Raw genomic sequence first — 19026 nt, 5'->3', positions numbered from 1 at the left:
CAAAGGGGGCATACTGGTCAGGCAGTGTCTGTTTTACCTTTGTAATTGGGATAACTGCTGGCTTAGTAGTGGTGTTGTGATGAGTGGCAGTTTAGCTCCTACACATACCTGTACTCCTGCAGAGTAGGAGTCATTTAATCACAGCTGGTACAAAGGCTAGGCCTCCCCACTTAAGGTAGGTGGTCACTCTGATTTCCCAGCGACATTGGAAGAATCCAATAGCTCATCACCAAATAATCCACCAAGGAAAAGGGCAACAAAGGGCGAGACAAAGTTTATTTTGATACAGCTATCAAGAAATGGGTTGGGAAACCGGCATGTATCCCTGCCTCAAAATTGTTCCCCCACCCCCGAAGCACAGAATCCTCTGACTTTTTGTACAGTATTGCACAATAAATCTCATACCGAAAATCAGTGTGATACATTTAGTCTGTTGCATCAATAATGGACTCCACAACATCACATCTTGGGAGCATGGCTTTACAAGACCACCCAAGTGAGATATAATACCACTCGGTCCACCCACGTGACACAGACCATCTCCACTCCGGGAGCTTTCTATTGCACCAATTGGTACTAGAACTGCAAATACAGCAGTCGCGTGGTCGCAGCTCACCCCACCATCATGTTATAATGGGGGTTATGTAGGTAGTGTCACAGATGGCACAAGAATCACTCGAACTCTGAGGCTGTCCAAGTGTTTTAGTGATATTTGTGTGTGCCCTAGGGCCCTTCCCTTTTCCCTCCTACCTAACCTAAGCACTGTTGACCTCAGGCTAGTATAACAGTATGTACGGAAGGATGGGTCCCTAATGTCTAATGTTTGTCTTACACTAGGGATGAGGGCCTAAAGGCATATTTGCCTTCTCTAACTAAACTGACTTCCTACCTTAAGCTACTCTGTACAGTTGTAAGTGTTCTAATGGGTTTGGAAATTGTCTTACAAACAGATGGTTGGATTCAGCCCCCCTTCTATCATGCTCACGTTTTCCTCTCCTACTCGTCTTCCTTCTACTCCCTCCTTTCTTCTGTCCCTCCGATACCTTCCATCCCTTCTAGGTTTCATCTCCACCCTTTGATGTTACCCTCCCTTCTACTACATTTCTCTTGCCTCCTCGACCCTACTATACCCTCTTCCCACTACTACTCCCTCCTACTAATCCTCCCTGCAGATACTACTCAACCTCTCCTCTTTCACCCCGTAACATACACTTTGCATACACTCATTACACTAAACTTTCTTAAGCACACTTGCCACACTAACACAACACTCACAGTCCAGTACCACTTCCACAGTTTAGCCAATACATCACCTTATCCCAAAAACACTTCCAGGCTCTGCTGCTCCTCCCTCCTTCCTGCTCATCCCTTGGTTGTGCACCTACTCCTCCGACCTCAACCGAATAACCCCTACTGCCTGCTTCCTGTTGCATCCTTACATTCCCTCCTTCTATTGGTATTGGTTTGCTCTCCTTGGCCAATCTAGTCATATCTTTCTCACCCGGGGCGTGTTAAAGAAATGAAAGGTCATAAGTAGTGGGGTAAGCCCTGCCACACAGCTCCACGGCCGAACAGCAGTGGGGGCTCGAAAAGGCAACTGTTTGTGTTTCAGTTGCTCCTCAGGTAAGACCCCTAGGAAGTACTGTTGTTTTTCCCCTCTTAGTCCTTGGTGGTCTAATGAGCTTGGAGGTCATTTCTCCCCATTGGGGATCACAGAAGCATGCTGCATTCATCCACCTGGGTGTCTTGGCTTTGCTTTTTCTTTGTGGGTTTCTCCTTCTCTGCGGCTAATTACTAATGCAAATTGGCGTCCTCAATGGTCATAAGTGGTATCAGTGGCAAATTTGAGGTCCTGAGGGAGGGGAAGGGTTAGAAGGGGAGAGGGTTAGGGAAGGGGAGTCAGGGGGGGAGTGAAGAAGAAGGGCTTTCAGGGAGGAGCGGAAGGATGAGTAGGTGGGGTGGAGCGGATGGAGAGTGGGAGGGTGTTCTAGTGTAGGGGGTCCAAGAGTTGGAAGGAGCGGAAGCGCGAGGAGGCACATGGGGCTGGGGGTACAGTGAGGAGGTAGAGGTCTGCTGAGTGGAGAGAGCGGGAGGGTGAATAAAAAGAGAGGAGGGAAGAAAGGTAGGGGGGGGGCAGGTCATAGAGAGATTTGTAGACAAGGCAGAGGAATTGAAATTTCAGTTGTGAGAGGAAGGGAAGCCAGTTGAGTTGAGAGAGAGAGGAAGAAATGAAGTCTCGAGGGCAGAGGAGACAGAGTATGAATAGAGGAGTGGTAGATGGATTTTAGGGGAGTTAGGTGAGAGACAGGGAGTCCAAAGAGGAGGGAGGAGCAGTAGAAGAGGCGGGAGAAACTAAGGGAGGATATTAGGAGTTTGGAAGCATGGAATGTGAGAGGAGCGGATCTTGTGGATGTTGAAGAGGTGGTGACGACAGGCTTGAGAGGTTAGAGAGATGTGGTTGGAGAAGGAGAGAGAGGAGTCGAGATGGAGGCCAAGATTGCGGGCAGGGGTAGATATGGGGAGGTTGGATGGTGGAAAGTGGATGAAGGGAGGGGGGGAAGGGGCGAGAGTGTTGGGAGGGAAGAAAAGCACCTCAGTCTTGTCAGTAAAGAGGGAAAGAAAGTGGGATGACATCCAGTTTTTTATGGCTGTGAGGCAGGAGGAAAGAGTGTGGTGGAGGTCAGGTGTGAAGGAGGAGAAGGAAAGAAAGAGTTGGGTGTCATCAGCGTAGAAGTGGTGGGAAAGGCCGAAAGAGGAGATTACAGGGTGGACAGGAATTTGAGCCCTTTCAACTGCCTTCATCCACCTCAGGGATGGGACTGGCCCTGAACTTCTCCCTACTGAGTTCCCTTCCCCTCCAGGCAAGGCCTTGGTACTGGCCTTGTCACAATAGGTGTTAAGATGGATTTCTATAATCTGGCCTGATGGACAGATTTTAGGATGCCAACCTTGTTATACTGAACAGGGAACTCTGAGAGGTAAGCCAAAATGTAATCAAGGTACGTGGATGAGCAGTCAAGGCTTAGTCTCAGGTGAGTGAAAGTTGGGTCAGGGGCCCTGAATGAGTCTACACAATATGGCGCAACAACAATTCAATTTAGACAGTCATGAATAAAAAAAAGTTATTTTATATAGGCCTTCCGAACACACTGGAAAATGTATCTAACAGGTAGTATTATCACACAGCACTCTGATACAAATATATACATTCACCATAGGTTCAAATATACATCAACTGACCAGCAAAGCACATATTTCAGATGCAGTCAATGATGGAACCAGATCACAAGATAAAAACCTAACTGAAGAAGGTGAATAGGGCATTGTGCCTAAAAGTCACAGGAGCCACAAAGTTTCTCACCAGAATGGGGTGTCTATAGGTAGGAGGCAATTGGCTTGTGTTGGTGATAGTTTTAAAGTTCTAGAACAATTTTACCAGAGGTAAGTGTTTTCCTTTCTTCCAGACCCAAGACTAACCCAGGGGCAGGATACTTGACCCAGGTTTGATGACCAAAAGTTCAGTGGAATGGAATTAGGAAGCAAAAGCACCTTTTCCCAATGGAGGATGAAGGGTGGGAGGGGTAGGTGATTAGACTGCATTTACTTACCCCCTTGACTTTGATTTTCCCAGATCCCAATGTGGACCATATAGGGATCTATGGGGGCTCAATCTTCCAACGTTGGTTCCTGTAAGAGGGACCCAGGAGTTGCGAGTTCAGTGTTTCTTCTGGTCGGGTGTAGCAGCAAGATGCAACCTCTGGCAAAGAAGAAATGCAAGAACCACTGATGCAGGGTTGTTCTGGACTATTAACAGGTTGGAGGAAGGCAATTTCCAGCAAAGGTTTACACACAGAGGTGACGACAGGCGTCCTTCCAGTCATGGTCACAGCACCTGCTCCAGGACAGGTTCCCTTGAAGATGGAAAACTGGAATTTAGGGAGAATGCTGCTAGTGGCACAAACTGGTGACCATCAAAGATCCACACTCGAAGGCGGAACAGAGACGCTTCTGGCAAGGTGGCCCATGAGAGAGCTGGTCGGTCCACAGGGCAGTCCAAAGACACTTCTGAAGGCTCAGAAGGGCAGGATCCTTGAAGTCGTCAGACCTAGTTGATCCCACTAGTCCAAGGGCTGAAGCACCGCTCAGGGTCTTCAGAGATCAGAACGAGGAGCAGGATTTCACTGGGCTAACTTCTGGAAGGGATTTCTTAGGATCTTCAGCAGGCTGCTCTTTTTCAAGGAATTCCTCGCTCCAACAATGATCTGAAGAAATGGTTACTGAGGGCTTCTTATCCAAAATCTGAGATGGAAGCATGTTCAAACCATGGGCGTAATTTTAGAGGGGCCAAGGGTGTTTGTCCCCCCCAACTTTCATGGCACACCATTTTGTCCCCATTCATTTGGCTGGGGCACCTTTTCTTTAGATGTCATGCCCCCCCAACATTTTCAGCAAAGTTCCTCCACTGGTCCAGGGTAAGGATCTGCACCATTCAAACAGCCATTAGTTGTCCAATAGGATTATACAATTACCGCAACCACAAATACTGTGACCCCCAAAATGCCGACCTTTTTTAAAATGTCAACCCCTTTACACCCAATATATATGTGGAAGGGCTTGGTATAGTATTTAATATGTGTAAAGGGGCTGCAGGTGATCTCCTCCTGCATAGATATGGGGTGAAAATGAGATTGAAATAAAAAAAGTCATCATTTTACGGGGTCACAGTAATTTGGGTGCAGTAATCACATAGATCCTTGTCCAATCAGGGACAACTAGTGGCTTCACATTTTTCCGCACACCTAGACTAAAGCAGCAGCTCTACCGTGCAAGTGCATGACCTTATAAGGAATTTCATGACCTGGCAAGGCAAGGCACGAAGAAGGCCAAACTACAATATGGCTAAAGAAGCAAGTGAAAATCTTGCGGCATGGCCTTTTAGGGTACTTGCCACGTTTAGTAGACATACACGGTAAATGAGCATGCACACACCAAAAATAATGCAAACACTGTAAAAATGTAACTGAGGGCACCAGCTCGTCTTTAGGCACATATAAAAGTAACAATGCTAAAAAGTACAAGAATTCAAAAAGGGAAATATAGTTTCCTACTACTGATAGTCTGAAGGACTTATCAGTTTCCCCATAACAATGAGCAAAAGACAAGGGGAGTGAAGATGAAGCCTTTACTTCCCTTCAGAAAGTCAGGACAGGATCATAAACAGCAAAAAGAATGGGGTTCCATAGGAAACTATGGAGGGAAAGTTGCAAAGAGAAATATCTTTGCTAATATTAGGCACCGGACAGTAGCTTACTTCATCCTCGCACAGACTTATGGGCACCCGCCTTCTTGCCAATCAGTGTTTAGTCCAGACCACCACCCCATAGCATGGCAGTTTTCTATGCCGTTGCCACAATGAAGATTACCCCTGCTATCTGCGCATGGAGTATTAATTCTATTAAAGACTAGGAGGCAAGCATTATGCTTCAACTTCCATCTATTACTACTCCCCAGCAGTTTCAACAAAACATAAATTCTCTGAAAAGTGTCCAACATAACTTTTTAAAAAAAAAAAATACAAATCCCAAAGTCTCTGTAGTTCATCCCAGTACAGCCCAGCTATGACACACATCCTGTCTCTGGGCTCCTCCTCTCCTTTACGTGCTCTGAACTGTCTCGTTAACGTTTAGAACTAAGTCCCGCCAACAGTGCACAGACTCCTCAACTGCAGTGTCGATGAATGTACAGCGTCCTGTTCCTCATCTTGAATCTCGGTGGACAACGCCTCCATGCTAAGTTATTCTTCTGCTCTTCCCCTAGGGAACATACAACAAAGAAATTCATGGTGGCGTCCATGTACTGTCATAATCCATACATATCACACTATTAACAATACATGATCAGGTGGGAATGTAATGCTCGCCTCCTAGTCTTTAATAGAATTAATACTCCCTGCGCAGAAAGCAGGGGTAATCTTCATTCTATGACAAGACAGGAGGCAAGCATTATGCTTGTTCAAAGCTTCCCCAATACTGTAGCAGCTAGACTCTCAGTTGGCTTAAAGTAAAACTCTTTAAATGTACGAACACTAGCCCAATCTGCTGCTACCATGATATATCTCAGGGATACTCCTTTTGTAAAGGCTCTCGAAGCCATCGCTCCCCTAACTGAGTGTGCCCTGTACATACTTAAATCAATACCTGCTGCTAGCATTATCTCTTTGACCCACCTCGCTATGGTGGCTGTCGTCACTGCGTGGAAAGGCTTTCTACGCGCTATTAGCAATTGAAAGGTCCCAGCTGGCCTGTACTCTGCTGTCCTACTCTCATATTCTTTGATGCATCCCATTAAACACCATTTGGCATTGCTTGGAAAATAAGGATTATGAACCCTAGTGGTCCCCGTTTTAGTCCTCATAGCTATTGAAAAGGTCACTCCTTCTGGCCCAAAGGACCTTCTATTAATCTCAAGCGCTCTGACATCCGATACGCGCATGCATGATATCAGGCATAACAGCATTTCCAGCTTGCCTGACAGCTGCTTCAGGGATAAATATCTATTTGTCGGCCAGCTTTCTAATAAGCGCAGTACTACCGTCATGTCCCATACTGTATTGTACTTAGGCTCTGGGGGCGCATTGAATCCGACCCCTCTAATGAGCCTCGCTACTGCTGGATTTTCTCCTGCTGGAACTCCCTCAAATGGCAGATGACCAGCGGAAATCGCAGATCTGTACACTCCTATGGTACGAAACGCTCTCCCATCTTGCAACAATTGAGCCAGGAAATTCAGTATGGCCACTACAGGGGCTGAAATGGGATGAAGGCTTCGCCCCTTACACCAACTCGTCCACTTGGCCCAACCTGTGTCGTAGCTCCTACTAGTGGATGGAGCCAAGGATTCTGCGATAAACTGTGCAGCCTGTGCCGAAATGCCTGTCAGCGCCCAGCGTCTCCTGATATCCTGCACACGACGAGCACGAGAGTCCCTCTTACTCTCAGAGGATGGCATGACCCAGCTGGGTCCGTGAGTAGTCGGCCTCTCTCGGGAAGCACTCTCGTCAAATCCGCTGCTAATTCCATCAATGTTGGGAACCACACCTGTGACTTCCACAGTGGCGCTACTAAAATTAACTCTGCTCTCTCCCTCCGACACTTCGCTAGAACTGTGCTCAGCATCACGAAGGGGGGAAATGCGTAGTTCAGTCCTCCTGACCACTCTTGTAGGAATGCATCTGTCCCTTGAGCATCTGGGTCCAGCCTCCAGCTGAAGTACTCGCTCGTCTGGGCATTCAGGCGAGCTGCAAAGAGGTCCATGTGTACTGGACCCCGCCTCGCATTCAGCCTCTGAAACATTTCTGGATCTAGTCTCCAGTCGCTGCAGTTTGTCAGGTATTATGAGTTCCAGTCGGCCACTACATTCAGGGCCCCGGGCAGGTATTCTGCTGTCACTGACATTCCTGACTGGAGGCAGAAGTGCCAAAAGTCTTTCGCAAGTTCTGCTAGTAACTTGGACTTCATCCCTCCTAGATGGCTGATGTAGCACACTGCTGAAATGTTGTCACTTTTCAGCAGGTCACAGGACTTAACTTTCCCTCTCGTGAATGCCTTGATCGCAAATGACCCTGCCAGGTGTTCTAGGCAGTTTATGTGTAGACGAAGCTCTTCTTCGCTCCATTTTACACCTGTTTCAGATCTCCGCATCGGGCTCCCCAGCCTATGCGACTGGTGTCTGATTCTATGATCAGGTCTGATCGGTCTCCGAAGATGGCACGCCCATTCCAAGCGTCCATATTCTTCAACCACCATTCCAGCTCCGTGACGGACTCCTGATCTAATGGCACTTGCTGAAGATATCTCAAGCCCTGCTGAAAGTGTTTTATTTTTTAGCCTCTGTAGGGCTCGGTAGTGTAAAGGCCCTGGAAATATGGCCTGAATAGAGGCTGCTAATAACCCCACAATCCTTGCCAGGACTCTGAGGGAGATCAGCTGCCTGCTTAAACAGGCCCTGATTTCCCTCTTGATATCCCTTATCTTCTGGGTTGGCAGCTCCAATGTGGCTTTGCTGGTGTCTAGGATAAATCCTAGGAAGTCTAGCCTCTGTGCTCGCATGGTGTCAGATTTTTCCACGTTTAATAGGAAGCCTAGCGACGATAACAGTTCCTGCACCCACCTTGTCTGGTAAGATAACGTGTCTCGGTCCTCCGCCAGGAGTAAGAGATCATCCAGATATATAATCAATCTGATCCCTTTCTCTCAAATCGCTGCTGCGACTGGCTTCATCAGTTTGGTGAAAGCCCAGGGCACAGAAGCAAGACCGAAGGCCATTGTCTTGAATTGCCAGAGCTGCCCGATCAGCGAAAAGCTAGGAACATCTTGTAATCCTCCTGCACTGCAATTGTCAGGTAGGCATCCTTCAAGTCCAGTCTCGTCAGCCAGTATCCTTCTCTCAGGGAGTCTCTGAGCTGATGAATACCTTCCATCTTGGAATGGCAGTATACGATCCATCCGTTCAATTCTTTTAAGATTTATAACTGGACGGACCTTCTCTTTTCTGTGCACTAGAAACATGTTGCTCACAAATCTGGGTTGCGCTGTGCACCTCTCTATGGCCTCTTTCCCTGCTAGCTGGGCTAAATCGCAATCTAGGCATTCTTGCTCTGCTCGAGATAAGCGCTGCTGGTGCGGCCGGCCAGTCTGCACTGGTGGTTCTAGGAATTCTATCTGCAGACCTCTGACGGTTTGCAATATCCAGGCATCGCTGGAAAGCGTGTGCCAATTTTTCCAAAACATACATGTTCTCCCCCCAACCGGAGGATAATCTATCACTCTCACCTGGTGTGAAACTTTGGCCGCGGCCAGTTCCTCTTCCTCTGCGTCCTCTGGGGAAGCGTCCCCTGGCTGGGAAAAATGTATCCTGCTGTTTGCTCTCCCAGTATTGTGCCCTGGGATTAGGGGCCCTTCTTCCTCCCTGGTTCTGACCGGCAGCAAGGCCCCTGAAGCAGCCAGTCCCGGCAAAAACTCTGTTAGGAAATATTTTCCGTATGGAGGCCTGCACTTTTTCTAGAGACGTATACATGCCGACGAACCGGCCTATTTCCTTCCCAAAAGTCTCTCCAAAAAGGAGGCCCTGTGCCGTTTCTCAGGCTTCATGTGATGCAAGGTCACTCAGTTTTGGGTCAATCTTGAGCAGCAACCCTCTCCTTATCTCTGAGGCTATGGCGCAGTTGGCGTTGCCTAGTAGGCACACTGCTCTTTGCGCCCATCCTGCTAATGTGTCGGGATTCACTTCTTCTCCCGTATCCTTGGTCCTCTCCACAAGATCCATTATCTTTGCCAGAGGTCCTGTCAAATCCAACACTTTCTCTGGACAGCTCCTCCATGATCTGTCAATCCCCTTGCAAGGATCTTTACTGGTCTTAGACACAAAGATAAACATTTTAGGGTCCAGTTCGGGGGTCTCTGCTACCTTCCCCGGGAGGTTTGGGCGTGGGCATTCTGCACTTCTTTATCGAGGGCCTTTCGCAATCTAGATGTCATGTACTGTGCCACTCTGGGTATGGCTGCCAGTCTGAAGATCTTGGGTTTCGGATGCTTTCAGGGTCAAACATGTCATCTTGCTCCTCTTCGAGGTGCTTCTCCTTGCGGGCTTTCTTCCCCCGCTGGGTTTAGCCCATTCCTCCTCTGTTACCTGCTCCTCATCTTGGGAGCAACAGTCTCTCTCTGTTGGCTCCTCTTCCGAGCCTGTGTTGTCTTCTCCTGCATTATCATCCCCTGGAGTGGGGGTCGTGAGGCCTGGCACTGCCTGATGTTGCAAATAAGCTTTCTTCAGCTTAGCGAAAGCATCGGCTACCTCTGGGGTCTTATCTCTCACCCCGTCTGATGGGCCGTAGGGGTTGCAAGAGGATTTACTCTTTCGGGTCTGGTTACTCCCCTTTGACCTTGCTTCCGAGGGTCCTGTGGGCGTGCGTTCAGTCTCCTTGGTGCTCTCTCTGGGCTGGACCAGCATAGCTTCTAGGGTCTCCAACCTCTCGTGTAGGGGCCTCACCCCCTGCGCCACTGCAGCGACTAGCGAGCTCCCAAGCACTTCTTTGAAGCTGGCAGTGAGGTCAAGAGGCTGCTCCTCTTCGCTCCATTTAAATTCCAACATTTTTGGAGGTTTGCTGTGTGCCTGGTACCTGCAGTAGGTGTCTTGGCACACCCACGCTCTTCGTGCGATGCTTTCTCTATATATTCTGATTATTTTTTATTTTTTCTTTACTTTTTATTATTACTTAGTCTCTCTCCTATCTCTTTTGTGGCTTGCACCAGACTCCTGTGTTCACATATGCTTTAGTCTTTGCTGACTGCGTGTAATCCGCCCCTAAGTGAGGCTGCACAGTCTCTGGGCAGGACCAGATGCCTGCTTCCGTACGGAGAGTGTTTTCCTCTCCTTTCCGCGGCTTCCGACCGCCGACCAGCTGATTCGCTATGTTGTGCCGCTGCTAAGCGGTTTGTAGAAGCACCGACTCCTGCTTTTAATATATATATGTGCTTATTTTACTATCACCGCCGGGCCCGGCGTCCGTGATACTCCTCCGTCGCAGCTCAAATCCGACTTCTAACGTATTATGGGCGCTCCGGCTCCTCCTCCCCAAAGGTGGGGGCCGGAGCGCTCAGAGTGTCCGTGCCACGCCTCCATGAAGGGGGGGGGGCGAGCTGTTTGACACATAAATGCGCACTGAGCCCTTCGAGTGCACGGCCCGCTACGCCTCGCGGAATCCTCTGCGGCCGCACTTACCTGGTCCTCGCGACTCCAAATGTCGCCGCGGTCACTTATACCTACACGCTCCAGATCTTACTGTGCTTAAGCGTGAGCGCTCATCACTATGTTTGAGCATAAAACTAAATCCAAACGGTATTTCTCATTCTAAATATCATTGCTATGCTCCCTACATAACGTTTCCCATGTCCAGTCCTTCGCCTAAACAATACCCCTATCTCTAAACAAAGGCAGTATATGGAGAGGAGAAAAGTGGTACTTATCTGCTCAAGAGCAGTGAAAGAAGAGGAGGAGCCTAGAGACAGGATGTGTGTCATAGCTAGGCTTTACTGGGATGGACTACAGAGACTTTGGGATTTGTAGTTTTTTTAGAAGAAAAGTTATGTTGGACACTTTTCATAGTTTGTATGTTTTGTTGAAACTGCTGAGGAGTAGTAATAGAAGTTGAAGCATAATGCTCACCTCCATCCACTGGTCTAAAGTAAAATGCCATCAGCTTCCACACATTGCAGGTGGGGCACTCATCTGTGAACTTACGCTTTAGGTCGAAAAGCACTCAGCCCATATTCGACACGCTACTGTTACAGCTTGCTGGGCAGGGGTGGGGATTAATTTATCAGATTGACAGCAAAGACACACACCGCAGATTGTGAGCCCACTTCACCTGTCCTTGCAAGTTCTGGAAGCATATAAAGGTACTGCAACAACCCTTTTGTGTTTGTGAACTGTTCTCAGTGCTGGCCGGGGTTGCTCTTGTGAAGCACAAAAAGAAAAGGAGCCATGCTGTTATATGTTACGTGTCGGTGGCGCGACTTCCCCTCTGCATTAATGCAGGTTCACACAGCCTGGGGAAAGGCATCTGTGTGGCTGCCTTACTAGTTGCCATGGAGACTGTATGGACGCCGGAATCGGCCGTGTCAGCTGACACGTTCATTACGCACGATGCGTACACCGAAGCTCCGCCCCTTGCCTACATAACTCTGTTCCTCTCGGGGCTCGCTGCTGCTAATTGTAGCATACGCGTATACTTACGTGTGTAGCCTCCGCACTATATCCCTCATCACTCCAGTGAACTTCCTTCTATCTACTTGATATCCTGGTTACTCGACCTTGCTTGCCTTTTGGACTGCCTACGGATTTCCCTTTGTCCTTGGTTCGACACACCGGTCACGACTCGGAACTCTCCTCGGATTGCTGGTGGCTTCCTGTCAGAAGCCTTCCTTCTCCGCTCCTTTTTCCTTTTGGTTCTTTCCTCAAGGGCTGCGGAAGAGTGGTTTAACCTGGGCATCTTGGGTTCACTTAATAACATAAGTGTGCCTCCATTCAGAACTGTGCCCCTTTGTTGTTGTTAGTTTTTTCATTTGTTCCTTTTTTGATCATCACACCCTGCGCACGCATATATTTGGATACAACTCTCTAGTCTGGACACGTTCCCTATAGTGCTGGATTTGAACTATCATACCTACCAAGTGCATTCCAGGACGCTTTCCAGTTTTGCCTAGCAAGTGCATTCCAGGATGCTTTCCAGTTTCATGCACCAACCCGTACCTAGCGCGTCCCTCGTGCCGTTCAGGTGTACTTTACCTTACTAATTTTCCTGTTTATTATTTTCTCTCCTGACATTGTGTTCTCTCCAGCAGGAATTCCTTTTGCTCCCTGTTCATACCCTTTCAGGTTAGTATTGCATATTTTAGTTATTAAGGGGAAGCGATTTAAGTCTGTTAGTTCCTCATTGTCTTTTTGGAATTACTCTTTCAGGCACAGTACCTATTCTCCTAGTCTAACTCCAACCAACCTTATATTCAGGTATTCATTATTATTGAGTGTCCTTTCATTTACTAATTTCATCTGTACCACACCTAACCCTTTCTGTGTTTCTTTTTCAGCTGTTGGTCTAGCGGTGCGCGTTTACCCCACTCTTTTATTTGATTGATACCTCTGTCATGTAACCACAGCAGAAGGCTACAACATAGAAAAGAGCCCCTCTTCTTGAGGAAGCCTGATTCATTGTAATTAGGGTAGCTGATGTCTAGAGACTGATCGCTCCGAGAACTCCACCACTGTTCTGCCTTCAAGGTCAGGTTCCATTCTTCCGACCATTAGTGTGGTGAGTAACATATATAATATTACATTGCAGAAGGGCTGGAAGGAAACCTAGGACCAGTTCCACTTAAAAGTTCAAATGCGTCATCAGAGAGACAATGCAGGAAGAAAGGTAGGCATGGGGCTGGACCAAAAGAAAGAGTCAAAGAACCGGACAATCTACCCCCTACTGCTCCATAGCTTCCTGTGACAAGGCCAAAGACTTGACGCTGTCCGTAAAAGGGGTAAACCCCTGTTCTTGTGGGGGAGGATGATGGAGTAGATTCAGAGACAACATTGGGGCTGAGTAGAACTTAAGCAAAACAGACCCACATCCCTTTTCCCCTTGTGCCCATAAGTATGCATGCAGAACCATGTCTCCTACCATGCATCATAAATCAGTATTTCTCTTCTTACTGCAGATCCACTACAAAGCCATACTATCACACTGAGCAACAGAAACATAACCCACAAACACCTGGCGGTCTGCTGAGTGGCCCCCACGCCAACCTAAACCAGCGAGAAACCGCCCAGTGAACAAGGAAAGCACGGGAGACGCAAGGGGGAGGCGCAAGCATACACAATAATCACAGAGACAGCGCAGTCTCGGCTGCACACAATGGTGAGGGCTCCCGCATGGCCCGCTAAATCACCAGGGACAAAAATAACAGCAGGTTCCTCCATAATACAAACTGTTACCAGAAACTCGATACGCTGCCATGACAGAGGTAGTGCCCTCAGAACCAGCGGGTGGGGCATATGCCCCTTTTGAAAGATTCCTTTCTCTACAGAACGTGAATCAGATTAACAAGAGGAAGAGAATCAATTCCTGAGAAAGGAAACTGGAAGTTGCAGGTGTACTGTGTGAGGTCGGCAGTGGAGGTGGAGGATGACCAAGAGACCAGCAGTAGGGAGGAAGGACCGATGGATTGCAGAAGAGATTGTTGGACAAGGTGTCGTACTGGTTGAGGAGTGTTAGTGGTGTGGCAGTGCGAGTGTGAAACAGGTATGTAGTGATGAGAGGGTAAGGAATGACTGTGAGAAAGCTGGTTCTGGGTGAAAGGAGGGTGTATGATTAGTGGTTGAAGAAGACTAGCAGTTATTGGAGGGGAGTAGTAGTAGACAGGAAGTAGTAATGTGGGAGGAGTGTTAGTGAAGAGGAATGTAGTGTAATGAGCAAAACCTGCATAGGTGCATAAACCTACTGAGCTAACTATAATGTATAATAGCCCTATAGCCTGCTGCATAAGGAACTAAGACTGATAGCTTATTTGAAGAGTGTACTAAATGCTGGTTATCATAGCTTTATACACGGCTTAATAATGCTTTAGTAGCGCTAAAACAATGAACACAGTGAGTTATATTAAACGTAAACCCTCATGAGGTTGCTAACAGAGGGTTAACCGCAATACTGGTATTTAGCTTCCACTTTCACAAGAGGCTTCACTGTACACAGACACTGAGTTGTATTGGAAAACAGAGCTGAAGGCGCGACCTTGGCAGCTGCAGATCAGGCTACATTCCTAAGTAACGCTTCCCTGCTATAGATGCGGGAGCACAGCGCAGAAGTGCATTTTCCCATCAAAAACGTTTTTCACCCCACAAAGATTTTAAAAGGTTGAGTCACTCTGATTGATAAACCTGCCCAATAAGAATGCAGACCCACATTAAATGGGAGGGACTTGTCTGATGGACTTCTGCTGAGTGCACATTGTGAAGCGCCCAGAACCAGCATATCCCACCTTCATGCTGGTTTCCAGAGAGGTGCGGAGCGAAGGCGCCAGGTGTGAGTGTCAAGAACCAAGGGAGGAGAGTGCATCGACACTCTCCACCGAACCACAGAAGCTGAATAGATCGACCCTCCCACTGTGGTTGGCACAGGTGCCTGGATTTTGGATTAAACAGGGAGCCACGTGGGAGCCAATTGGAGGAAGAGGGATTAGGGAGAGGTTGTGGATAGGTATGGGGAGGTAAGAAAAACTGGAAAGAGGAATAAGGGTAGCATAGTTGGATAGGTTTGGGGGAAGTTAGGGAAAAGCAAACACACATATCAGCAATCCTGACCTACTCTCACCACTAATCCTGCATACCATCAGAACCTAGTATCCTAACCTGAAGGCTCCTATCTAAACCTATTTGCTTGCTCCTGCGAGTATGAAACACATACAACGTGGATCTTAATGCAGCATGGAAGAACATAACATGTAAGCACATAACATGGAACTTAATGCAACATGAAAATACAGAGCATGGACCTTATTGCAGCATTGAAAACAGGCATGGACTCTGTAGCAGCAACATGGCATGTACAAGGGTCTTCCCCCCTCATGGAAAAACAAACACGTGGCCCGTTGGGCAAGCAAAAGCAAACATGACAGGACATTACATTCAAGGGTTCCCTATTGTGCAACATATAGGTCTGACCCCTTTCTCCTCATGTAATGGCTGTGAATTCAGACACCCCATTCCTAGCGTGTCTTCCGAGCTTTCACCGCTATTTGTAATCTACCGTTTAATTGACATAACAATGCTTGCAACAAGTACATTCGAAGCAGTTCCTTAATCAAGAACTCTAGTGTGAGCAGGCATTCGCCCTCCCTCCAAGTTCATATAACCGTGCGAGCAGCGCACATTCCAAACACCCACGCCAGCAGGAATACAATAGGCCAACACTCCAAAACCATCAATTACAACATTAACTCTCTCGCCCCAGCCTTGACCGACCTCTGCAATCTCTCCTTCACCACTGGAGTTTTCCCCACTGCTTTTAAGCACTCCCGTGTGCACCCTCTCCTCAAAAAACCTTCTGCTGACCCATCCATTCCAGCAAACTATCGCCGATCTCTATCACTCCTTTCATGGGCAAACTCCTGGAGAAGTTGGCAATTTCTCAGCTTACCCACCACACTGAATCTGTTGGTTGCTTCCATGACCAACAGTCTGGCTTTAGAGCATCCAGAGGCACAGAAACTGCTTCTCTGAACACCTGTGAAGAGATGCTCTCAAATCTTGATTCTAACTCTCCCTCTGTCCTCATTCTACCCGACCTCTCCTCTGCCTTCGATACGGTAAACCACAACAACCTGATTGCACGTCTCTGTGATACCCTACGCATCACTGATCAGACCCTGTCGTGGCTAACCTCCTTTCTCTCGGACCGCCCATCCCAGGTGGAACTGGCGTACTTTCTCTCCCTTATCACTGTCTCTACATGCGGTGTCCCCCAGGGATCTAACCTATCCCCCTGGTTATTCAATGGCTACATGCCTCCCCTGGCCTGTAGGATAGCCACTTTCACCTCCAACTCTCAGTGTTACACCAATGATACACAGCTTCTCTTCAGGCTACCGTTGGTCTGTTCCTCTTCTTCACTCAGACCTGACTGTCTGTGTGCAATTCAGTCATTTTTCTGCTGCAAACGACCCCTGCCTCAATGCCAGTAAGACAGAGATTGTCCTCATCAGGACCCCTGCACCCACCTTCCCTCTTTCTCTCTGGCCAGCCTCCCTTGTCCCTGCGCCACCATCTACCAACATGGCAACAAATCTGGGGGTCATCTTTGACTCCACTATCTCCTTCTTGTCTCACATCGTGGACATCTCTAAAAAGTCCCACTACCAACTTCACCTTCTCTGAGGTATTCTACTTTTTGTCACTTTCCCCCAGAGACTCACCGTCTCCAAAGCCTTGGTCCTCTCTAGGCTCGACTACTGCAACAGCCTCTTTCTCAACCTTCCTTCTTCTACTCTCCATCCTCCTCAACTCATACATTACAGAACTGCAAGACTTATCCTTGGCCTCAAGCCCAGGGACTGCATATCTCCGGTGCTGAAATCCCTTCACTGGCTCCCCGTGGCTGCAAGGATTAAGTTCAAGACACTTTGCATTGTTCACTAGGCTTTATGAGGCCTGGGCCCACTCTATCTGCAACACTCTCTTCCTAAATACTCTCCTTCCTGAGTCCTCTGCTCGTCTTCCTCCAACTCGCTGCGGGTGTGCCGCTTCTTCAAGCAGAGACATGGGGGGTGATCTTTATTCACTGCAGGTGCTTCCCTCTGGAACAGCCTCCCTGCCTCTCTCCATCTTGAGTCGGATTTCCTTAAGTTCCAGAAACTCCTCAAGACTTTCCTCTTTGCCTCCTCCTATCCCCTGCTAACCAGCTCTTTCTGCTCTATCGCTCTCTTCCTCTACTTCTGCTCAGTTTTGCTAACTGGTTGCCTGGTGTACCTTCAGAGCATCACAGGTCCCAAGCCTCCCTCACCAGTCTCCTGCAGCACTACTCCACTTCGGTTATGATCCATGAGAGTGGTATCTCTCTCCACTTAACCCATGTTCTGAAGGGACTGGACGCACTTGGTGCCTATTGCCCCCCCGCCCCACCCCCACGCACTTCCTGTTTTTGCACCTGCATTATTAGAATGCACCACCCCTAGTAAGACCGTTCGTTTTGTCTTCCTTATGTCTTATGTCTGCCCCTCCCCTGCATGGTTGCACTTTGAAACACTTGTGTATAAGCACATAATACATAAGCAATCAATCAATCAACAAATAAAGGGTGAGACTTTGTGGGAGAGATCCAAATTTCCCAGTGTTTCAACATCTTTGAAAGGTTTCTCTCCCCAAAGAATAAGACCTGAGGTTAAAAAGCATGTTGAAGTGATTACATTCCCTGAATCCAAAAGGGACATTTTCAGCCACACATTTCCCCTGAGTTACTCTTTGTCTCCCTTAAGGGAATCTGTAAGTAAACTCTGTGGGAGCATAAAACAGCACACACCAAAATTGTCCATCTCATAGGTTAAAAAACGTTAACCATAACATTCTTAAAGTGACTCTCACCCATTGGTCATTGCTTAGTTTTTCCCAAATGCGCCGGAAGATTGAAATAAACCCAGGATGCACAAGGCTAAGAATAGCTCCTGTAAAAATAAGCAACATGACTCAAGTGTTAAGGGAAAAACTCGCAGCAGGACAGGTATCTTAATCCAGCATGCAAAATGAATATACATCTGTTCTTTTGGCATTTGCTGAAAAAAGTTCTGGGGGTTTGAAAACTAAATTTGTCAAGCAACATAGTTATGATGCGGATGTTACAACCTGGGAAAAACTGCTTCAAAAGGAAGTGAGAAAATTGGTAAAAATGAACTCAACCAACGCAAGGTATGAAATAAAAAAACTTAAACAGAAATACAAAAATTGGGTTAAGTCGCACACATTTTTATTACTACAAAAAGACTCAGAGAAAATGCTTAAGATGATAGCTGATAAGAAGAATGCGGAGATATGGAGGTCATTCCAATTTTTGAGCAGTCCAAAGGAATCATCCCTTGCTAAGGCAATAGAAGCAGACGTCTGGGATACTCTCTTCACAGGTTTATTTAAAAACTATGGTAATATCGAAACACTGCTAACATTAAATTCCCCAGATTATTGGGTCTTCAATACAGACATAGAGGAAATTCTATCACTGATCCATCAGGCCAGTCATTCAAGGGCTGCTGCTCCAGATGGCGTAACCAGAGTTATTTTCTCATATAAAAGCTACAAAGAAGATCACCAAGTAATGGACTCATTCCATTATAGTGCCCATTTTTAAGAAAGCCGATAGGTCTGACCCAAACAACTACAGACCTATCGCCCTATTGGACGTAATGGGAAGCTCTTTGCAGCGGTTGTTTTGAAAGAACTGACGGATTGGAGCAAGTCATCTAAACATCGTGACATCTGACAAACAGGATTTGTCAGGGGCATAGGTACGACCCTCAACCTGTTCTTGATAAACCTATTAAAAATGAGGGTGAAGTCAAAGGAAAAAAGCTAAATTTTTCTTGCATCGATTGACCTCGTTCAAGCTTTCGACCTAGTAGATAGAGGTACACTTTGGTCGAAGATGACCAGTTGGAAATGCCCAAATAATATTCTGGAACCCATTCAGGCACTACACACGCGCACATCAGTCTTGGTTAGATTGGACGCCAAGGGAAATCAGACACAACCAATCATCACCGAGAATGGGTTAAAGCAGGTATGTAGACTAGCTCCTGCTATATTCAACCTATTTATCTCGGACATTGATATGGCATTTGCAGATATAAGATGTTTCCCGCTGTTGTAAATAGCGTCACGAGAACGCTGCGTACCTGTTCGTCCGGTTGGGTTCCTTGGTGATGAGGCCAGGCTGTCAGA

General features: G+C 47.4%; 1 long non-coding RNA gene across 1 annotated transcript; it reads right to left on the bottom strand.

Annotated features, from left to right (window-relative positions):
• Positions 1-257: 257 nt before the first annotated feature.
• Positions 258-11032, bottom strand: LOC138488011 (uncharacterized). The gene is made up of 2 exons (XR_011274574.1): positions 8832-11032; positions 258-5813 (listed from the first exon to the last, which is right to left on the bottom strand). It is a non-coding gene; the product is annotated as an uncharacterized lncRNA (long non-coding RNA).
• Between the last annotated feature and the right edge of the window lie 7994 nt (positions 11033-19026).

Source organism: Ambystoma mexicanum, chromosome 9 (genome assembly GCF_040938575.1).
Source record: "Ambystoma mexicanum isolate Mex_15411 chromosome 9, UKY_AmexF1_1, whole genome shotgun sequence".
In the NCBI taxonomy this organism is placed as follows: domain Eukaryota; kingdom Metazoa; phylum Chordata; class Amphibia; order Caudata; family Ambystomatidae; genus Ambystoma; species Ambystoma mexicanum.
Note: the sequence above shows the minus strand (reverse complement) of the source record. Positions and strands in the feature narration are given on the sequence as shown.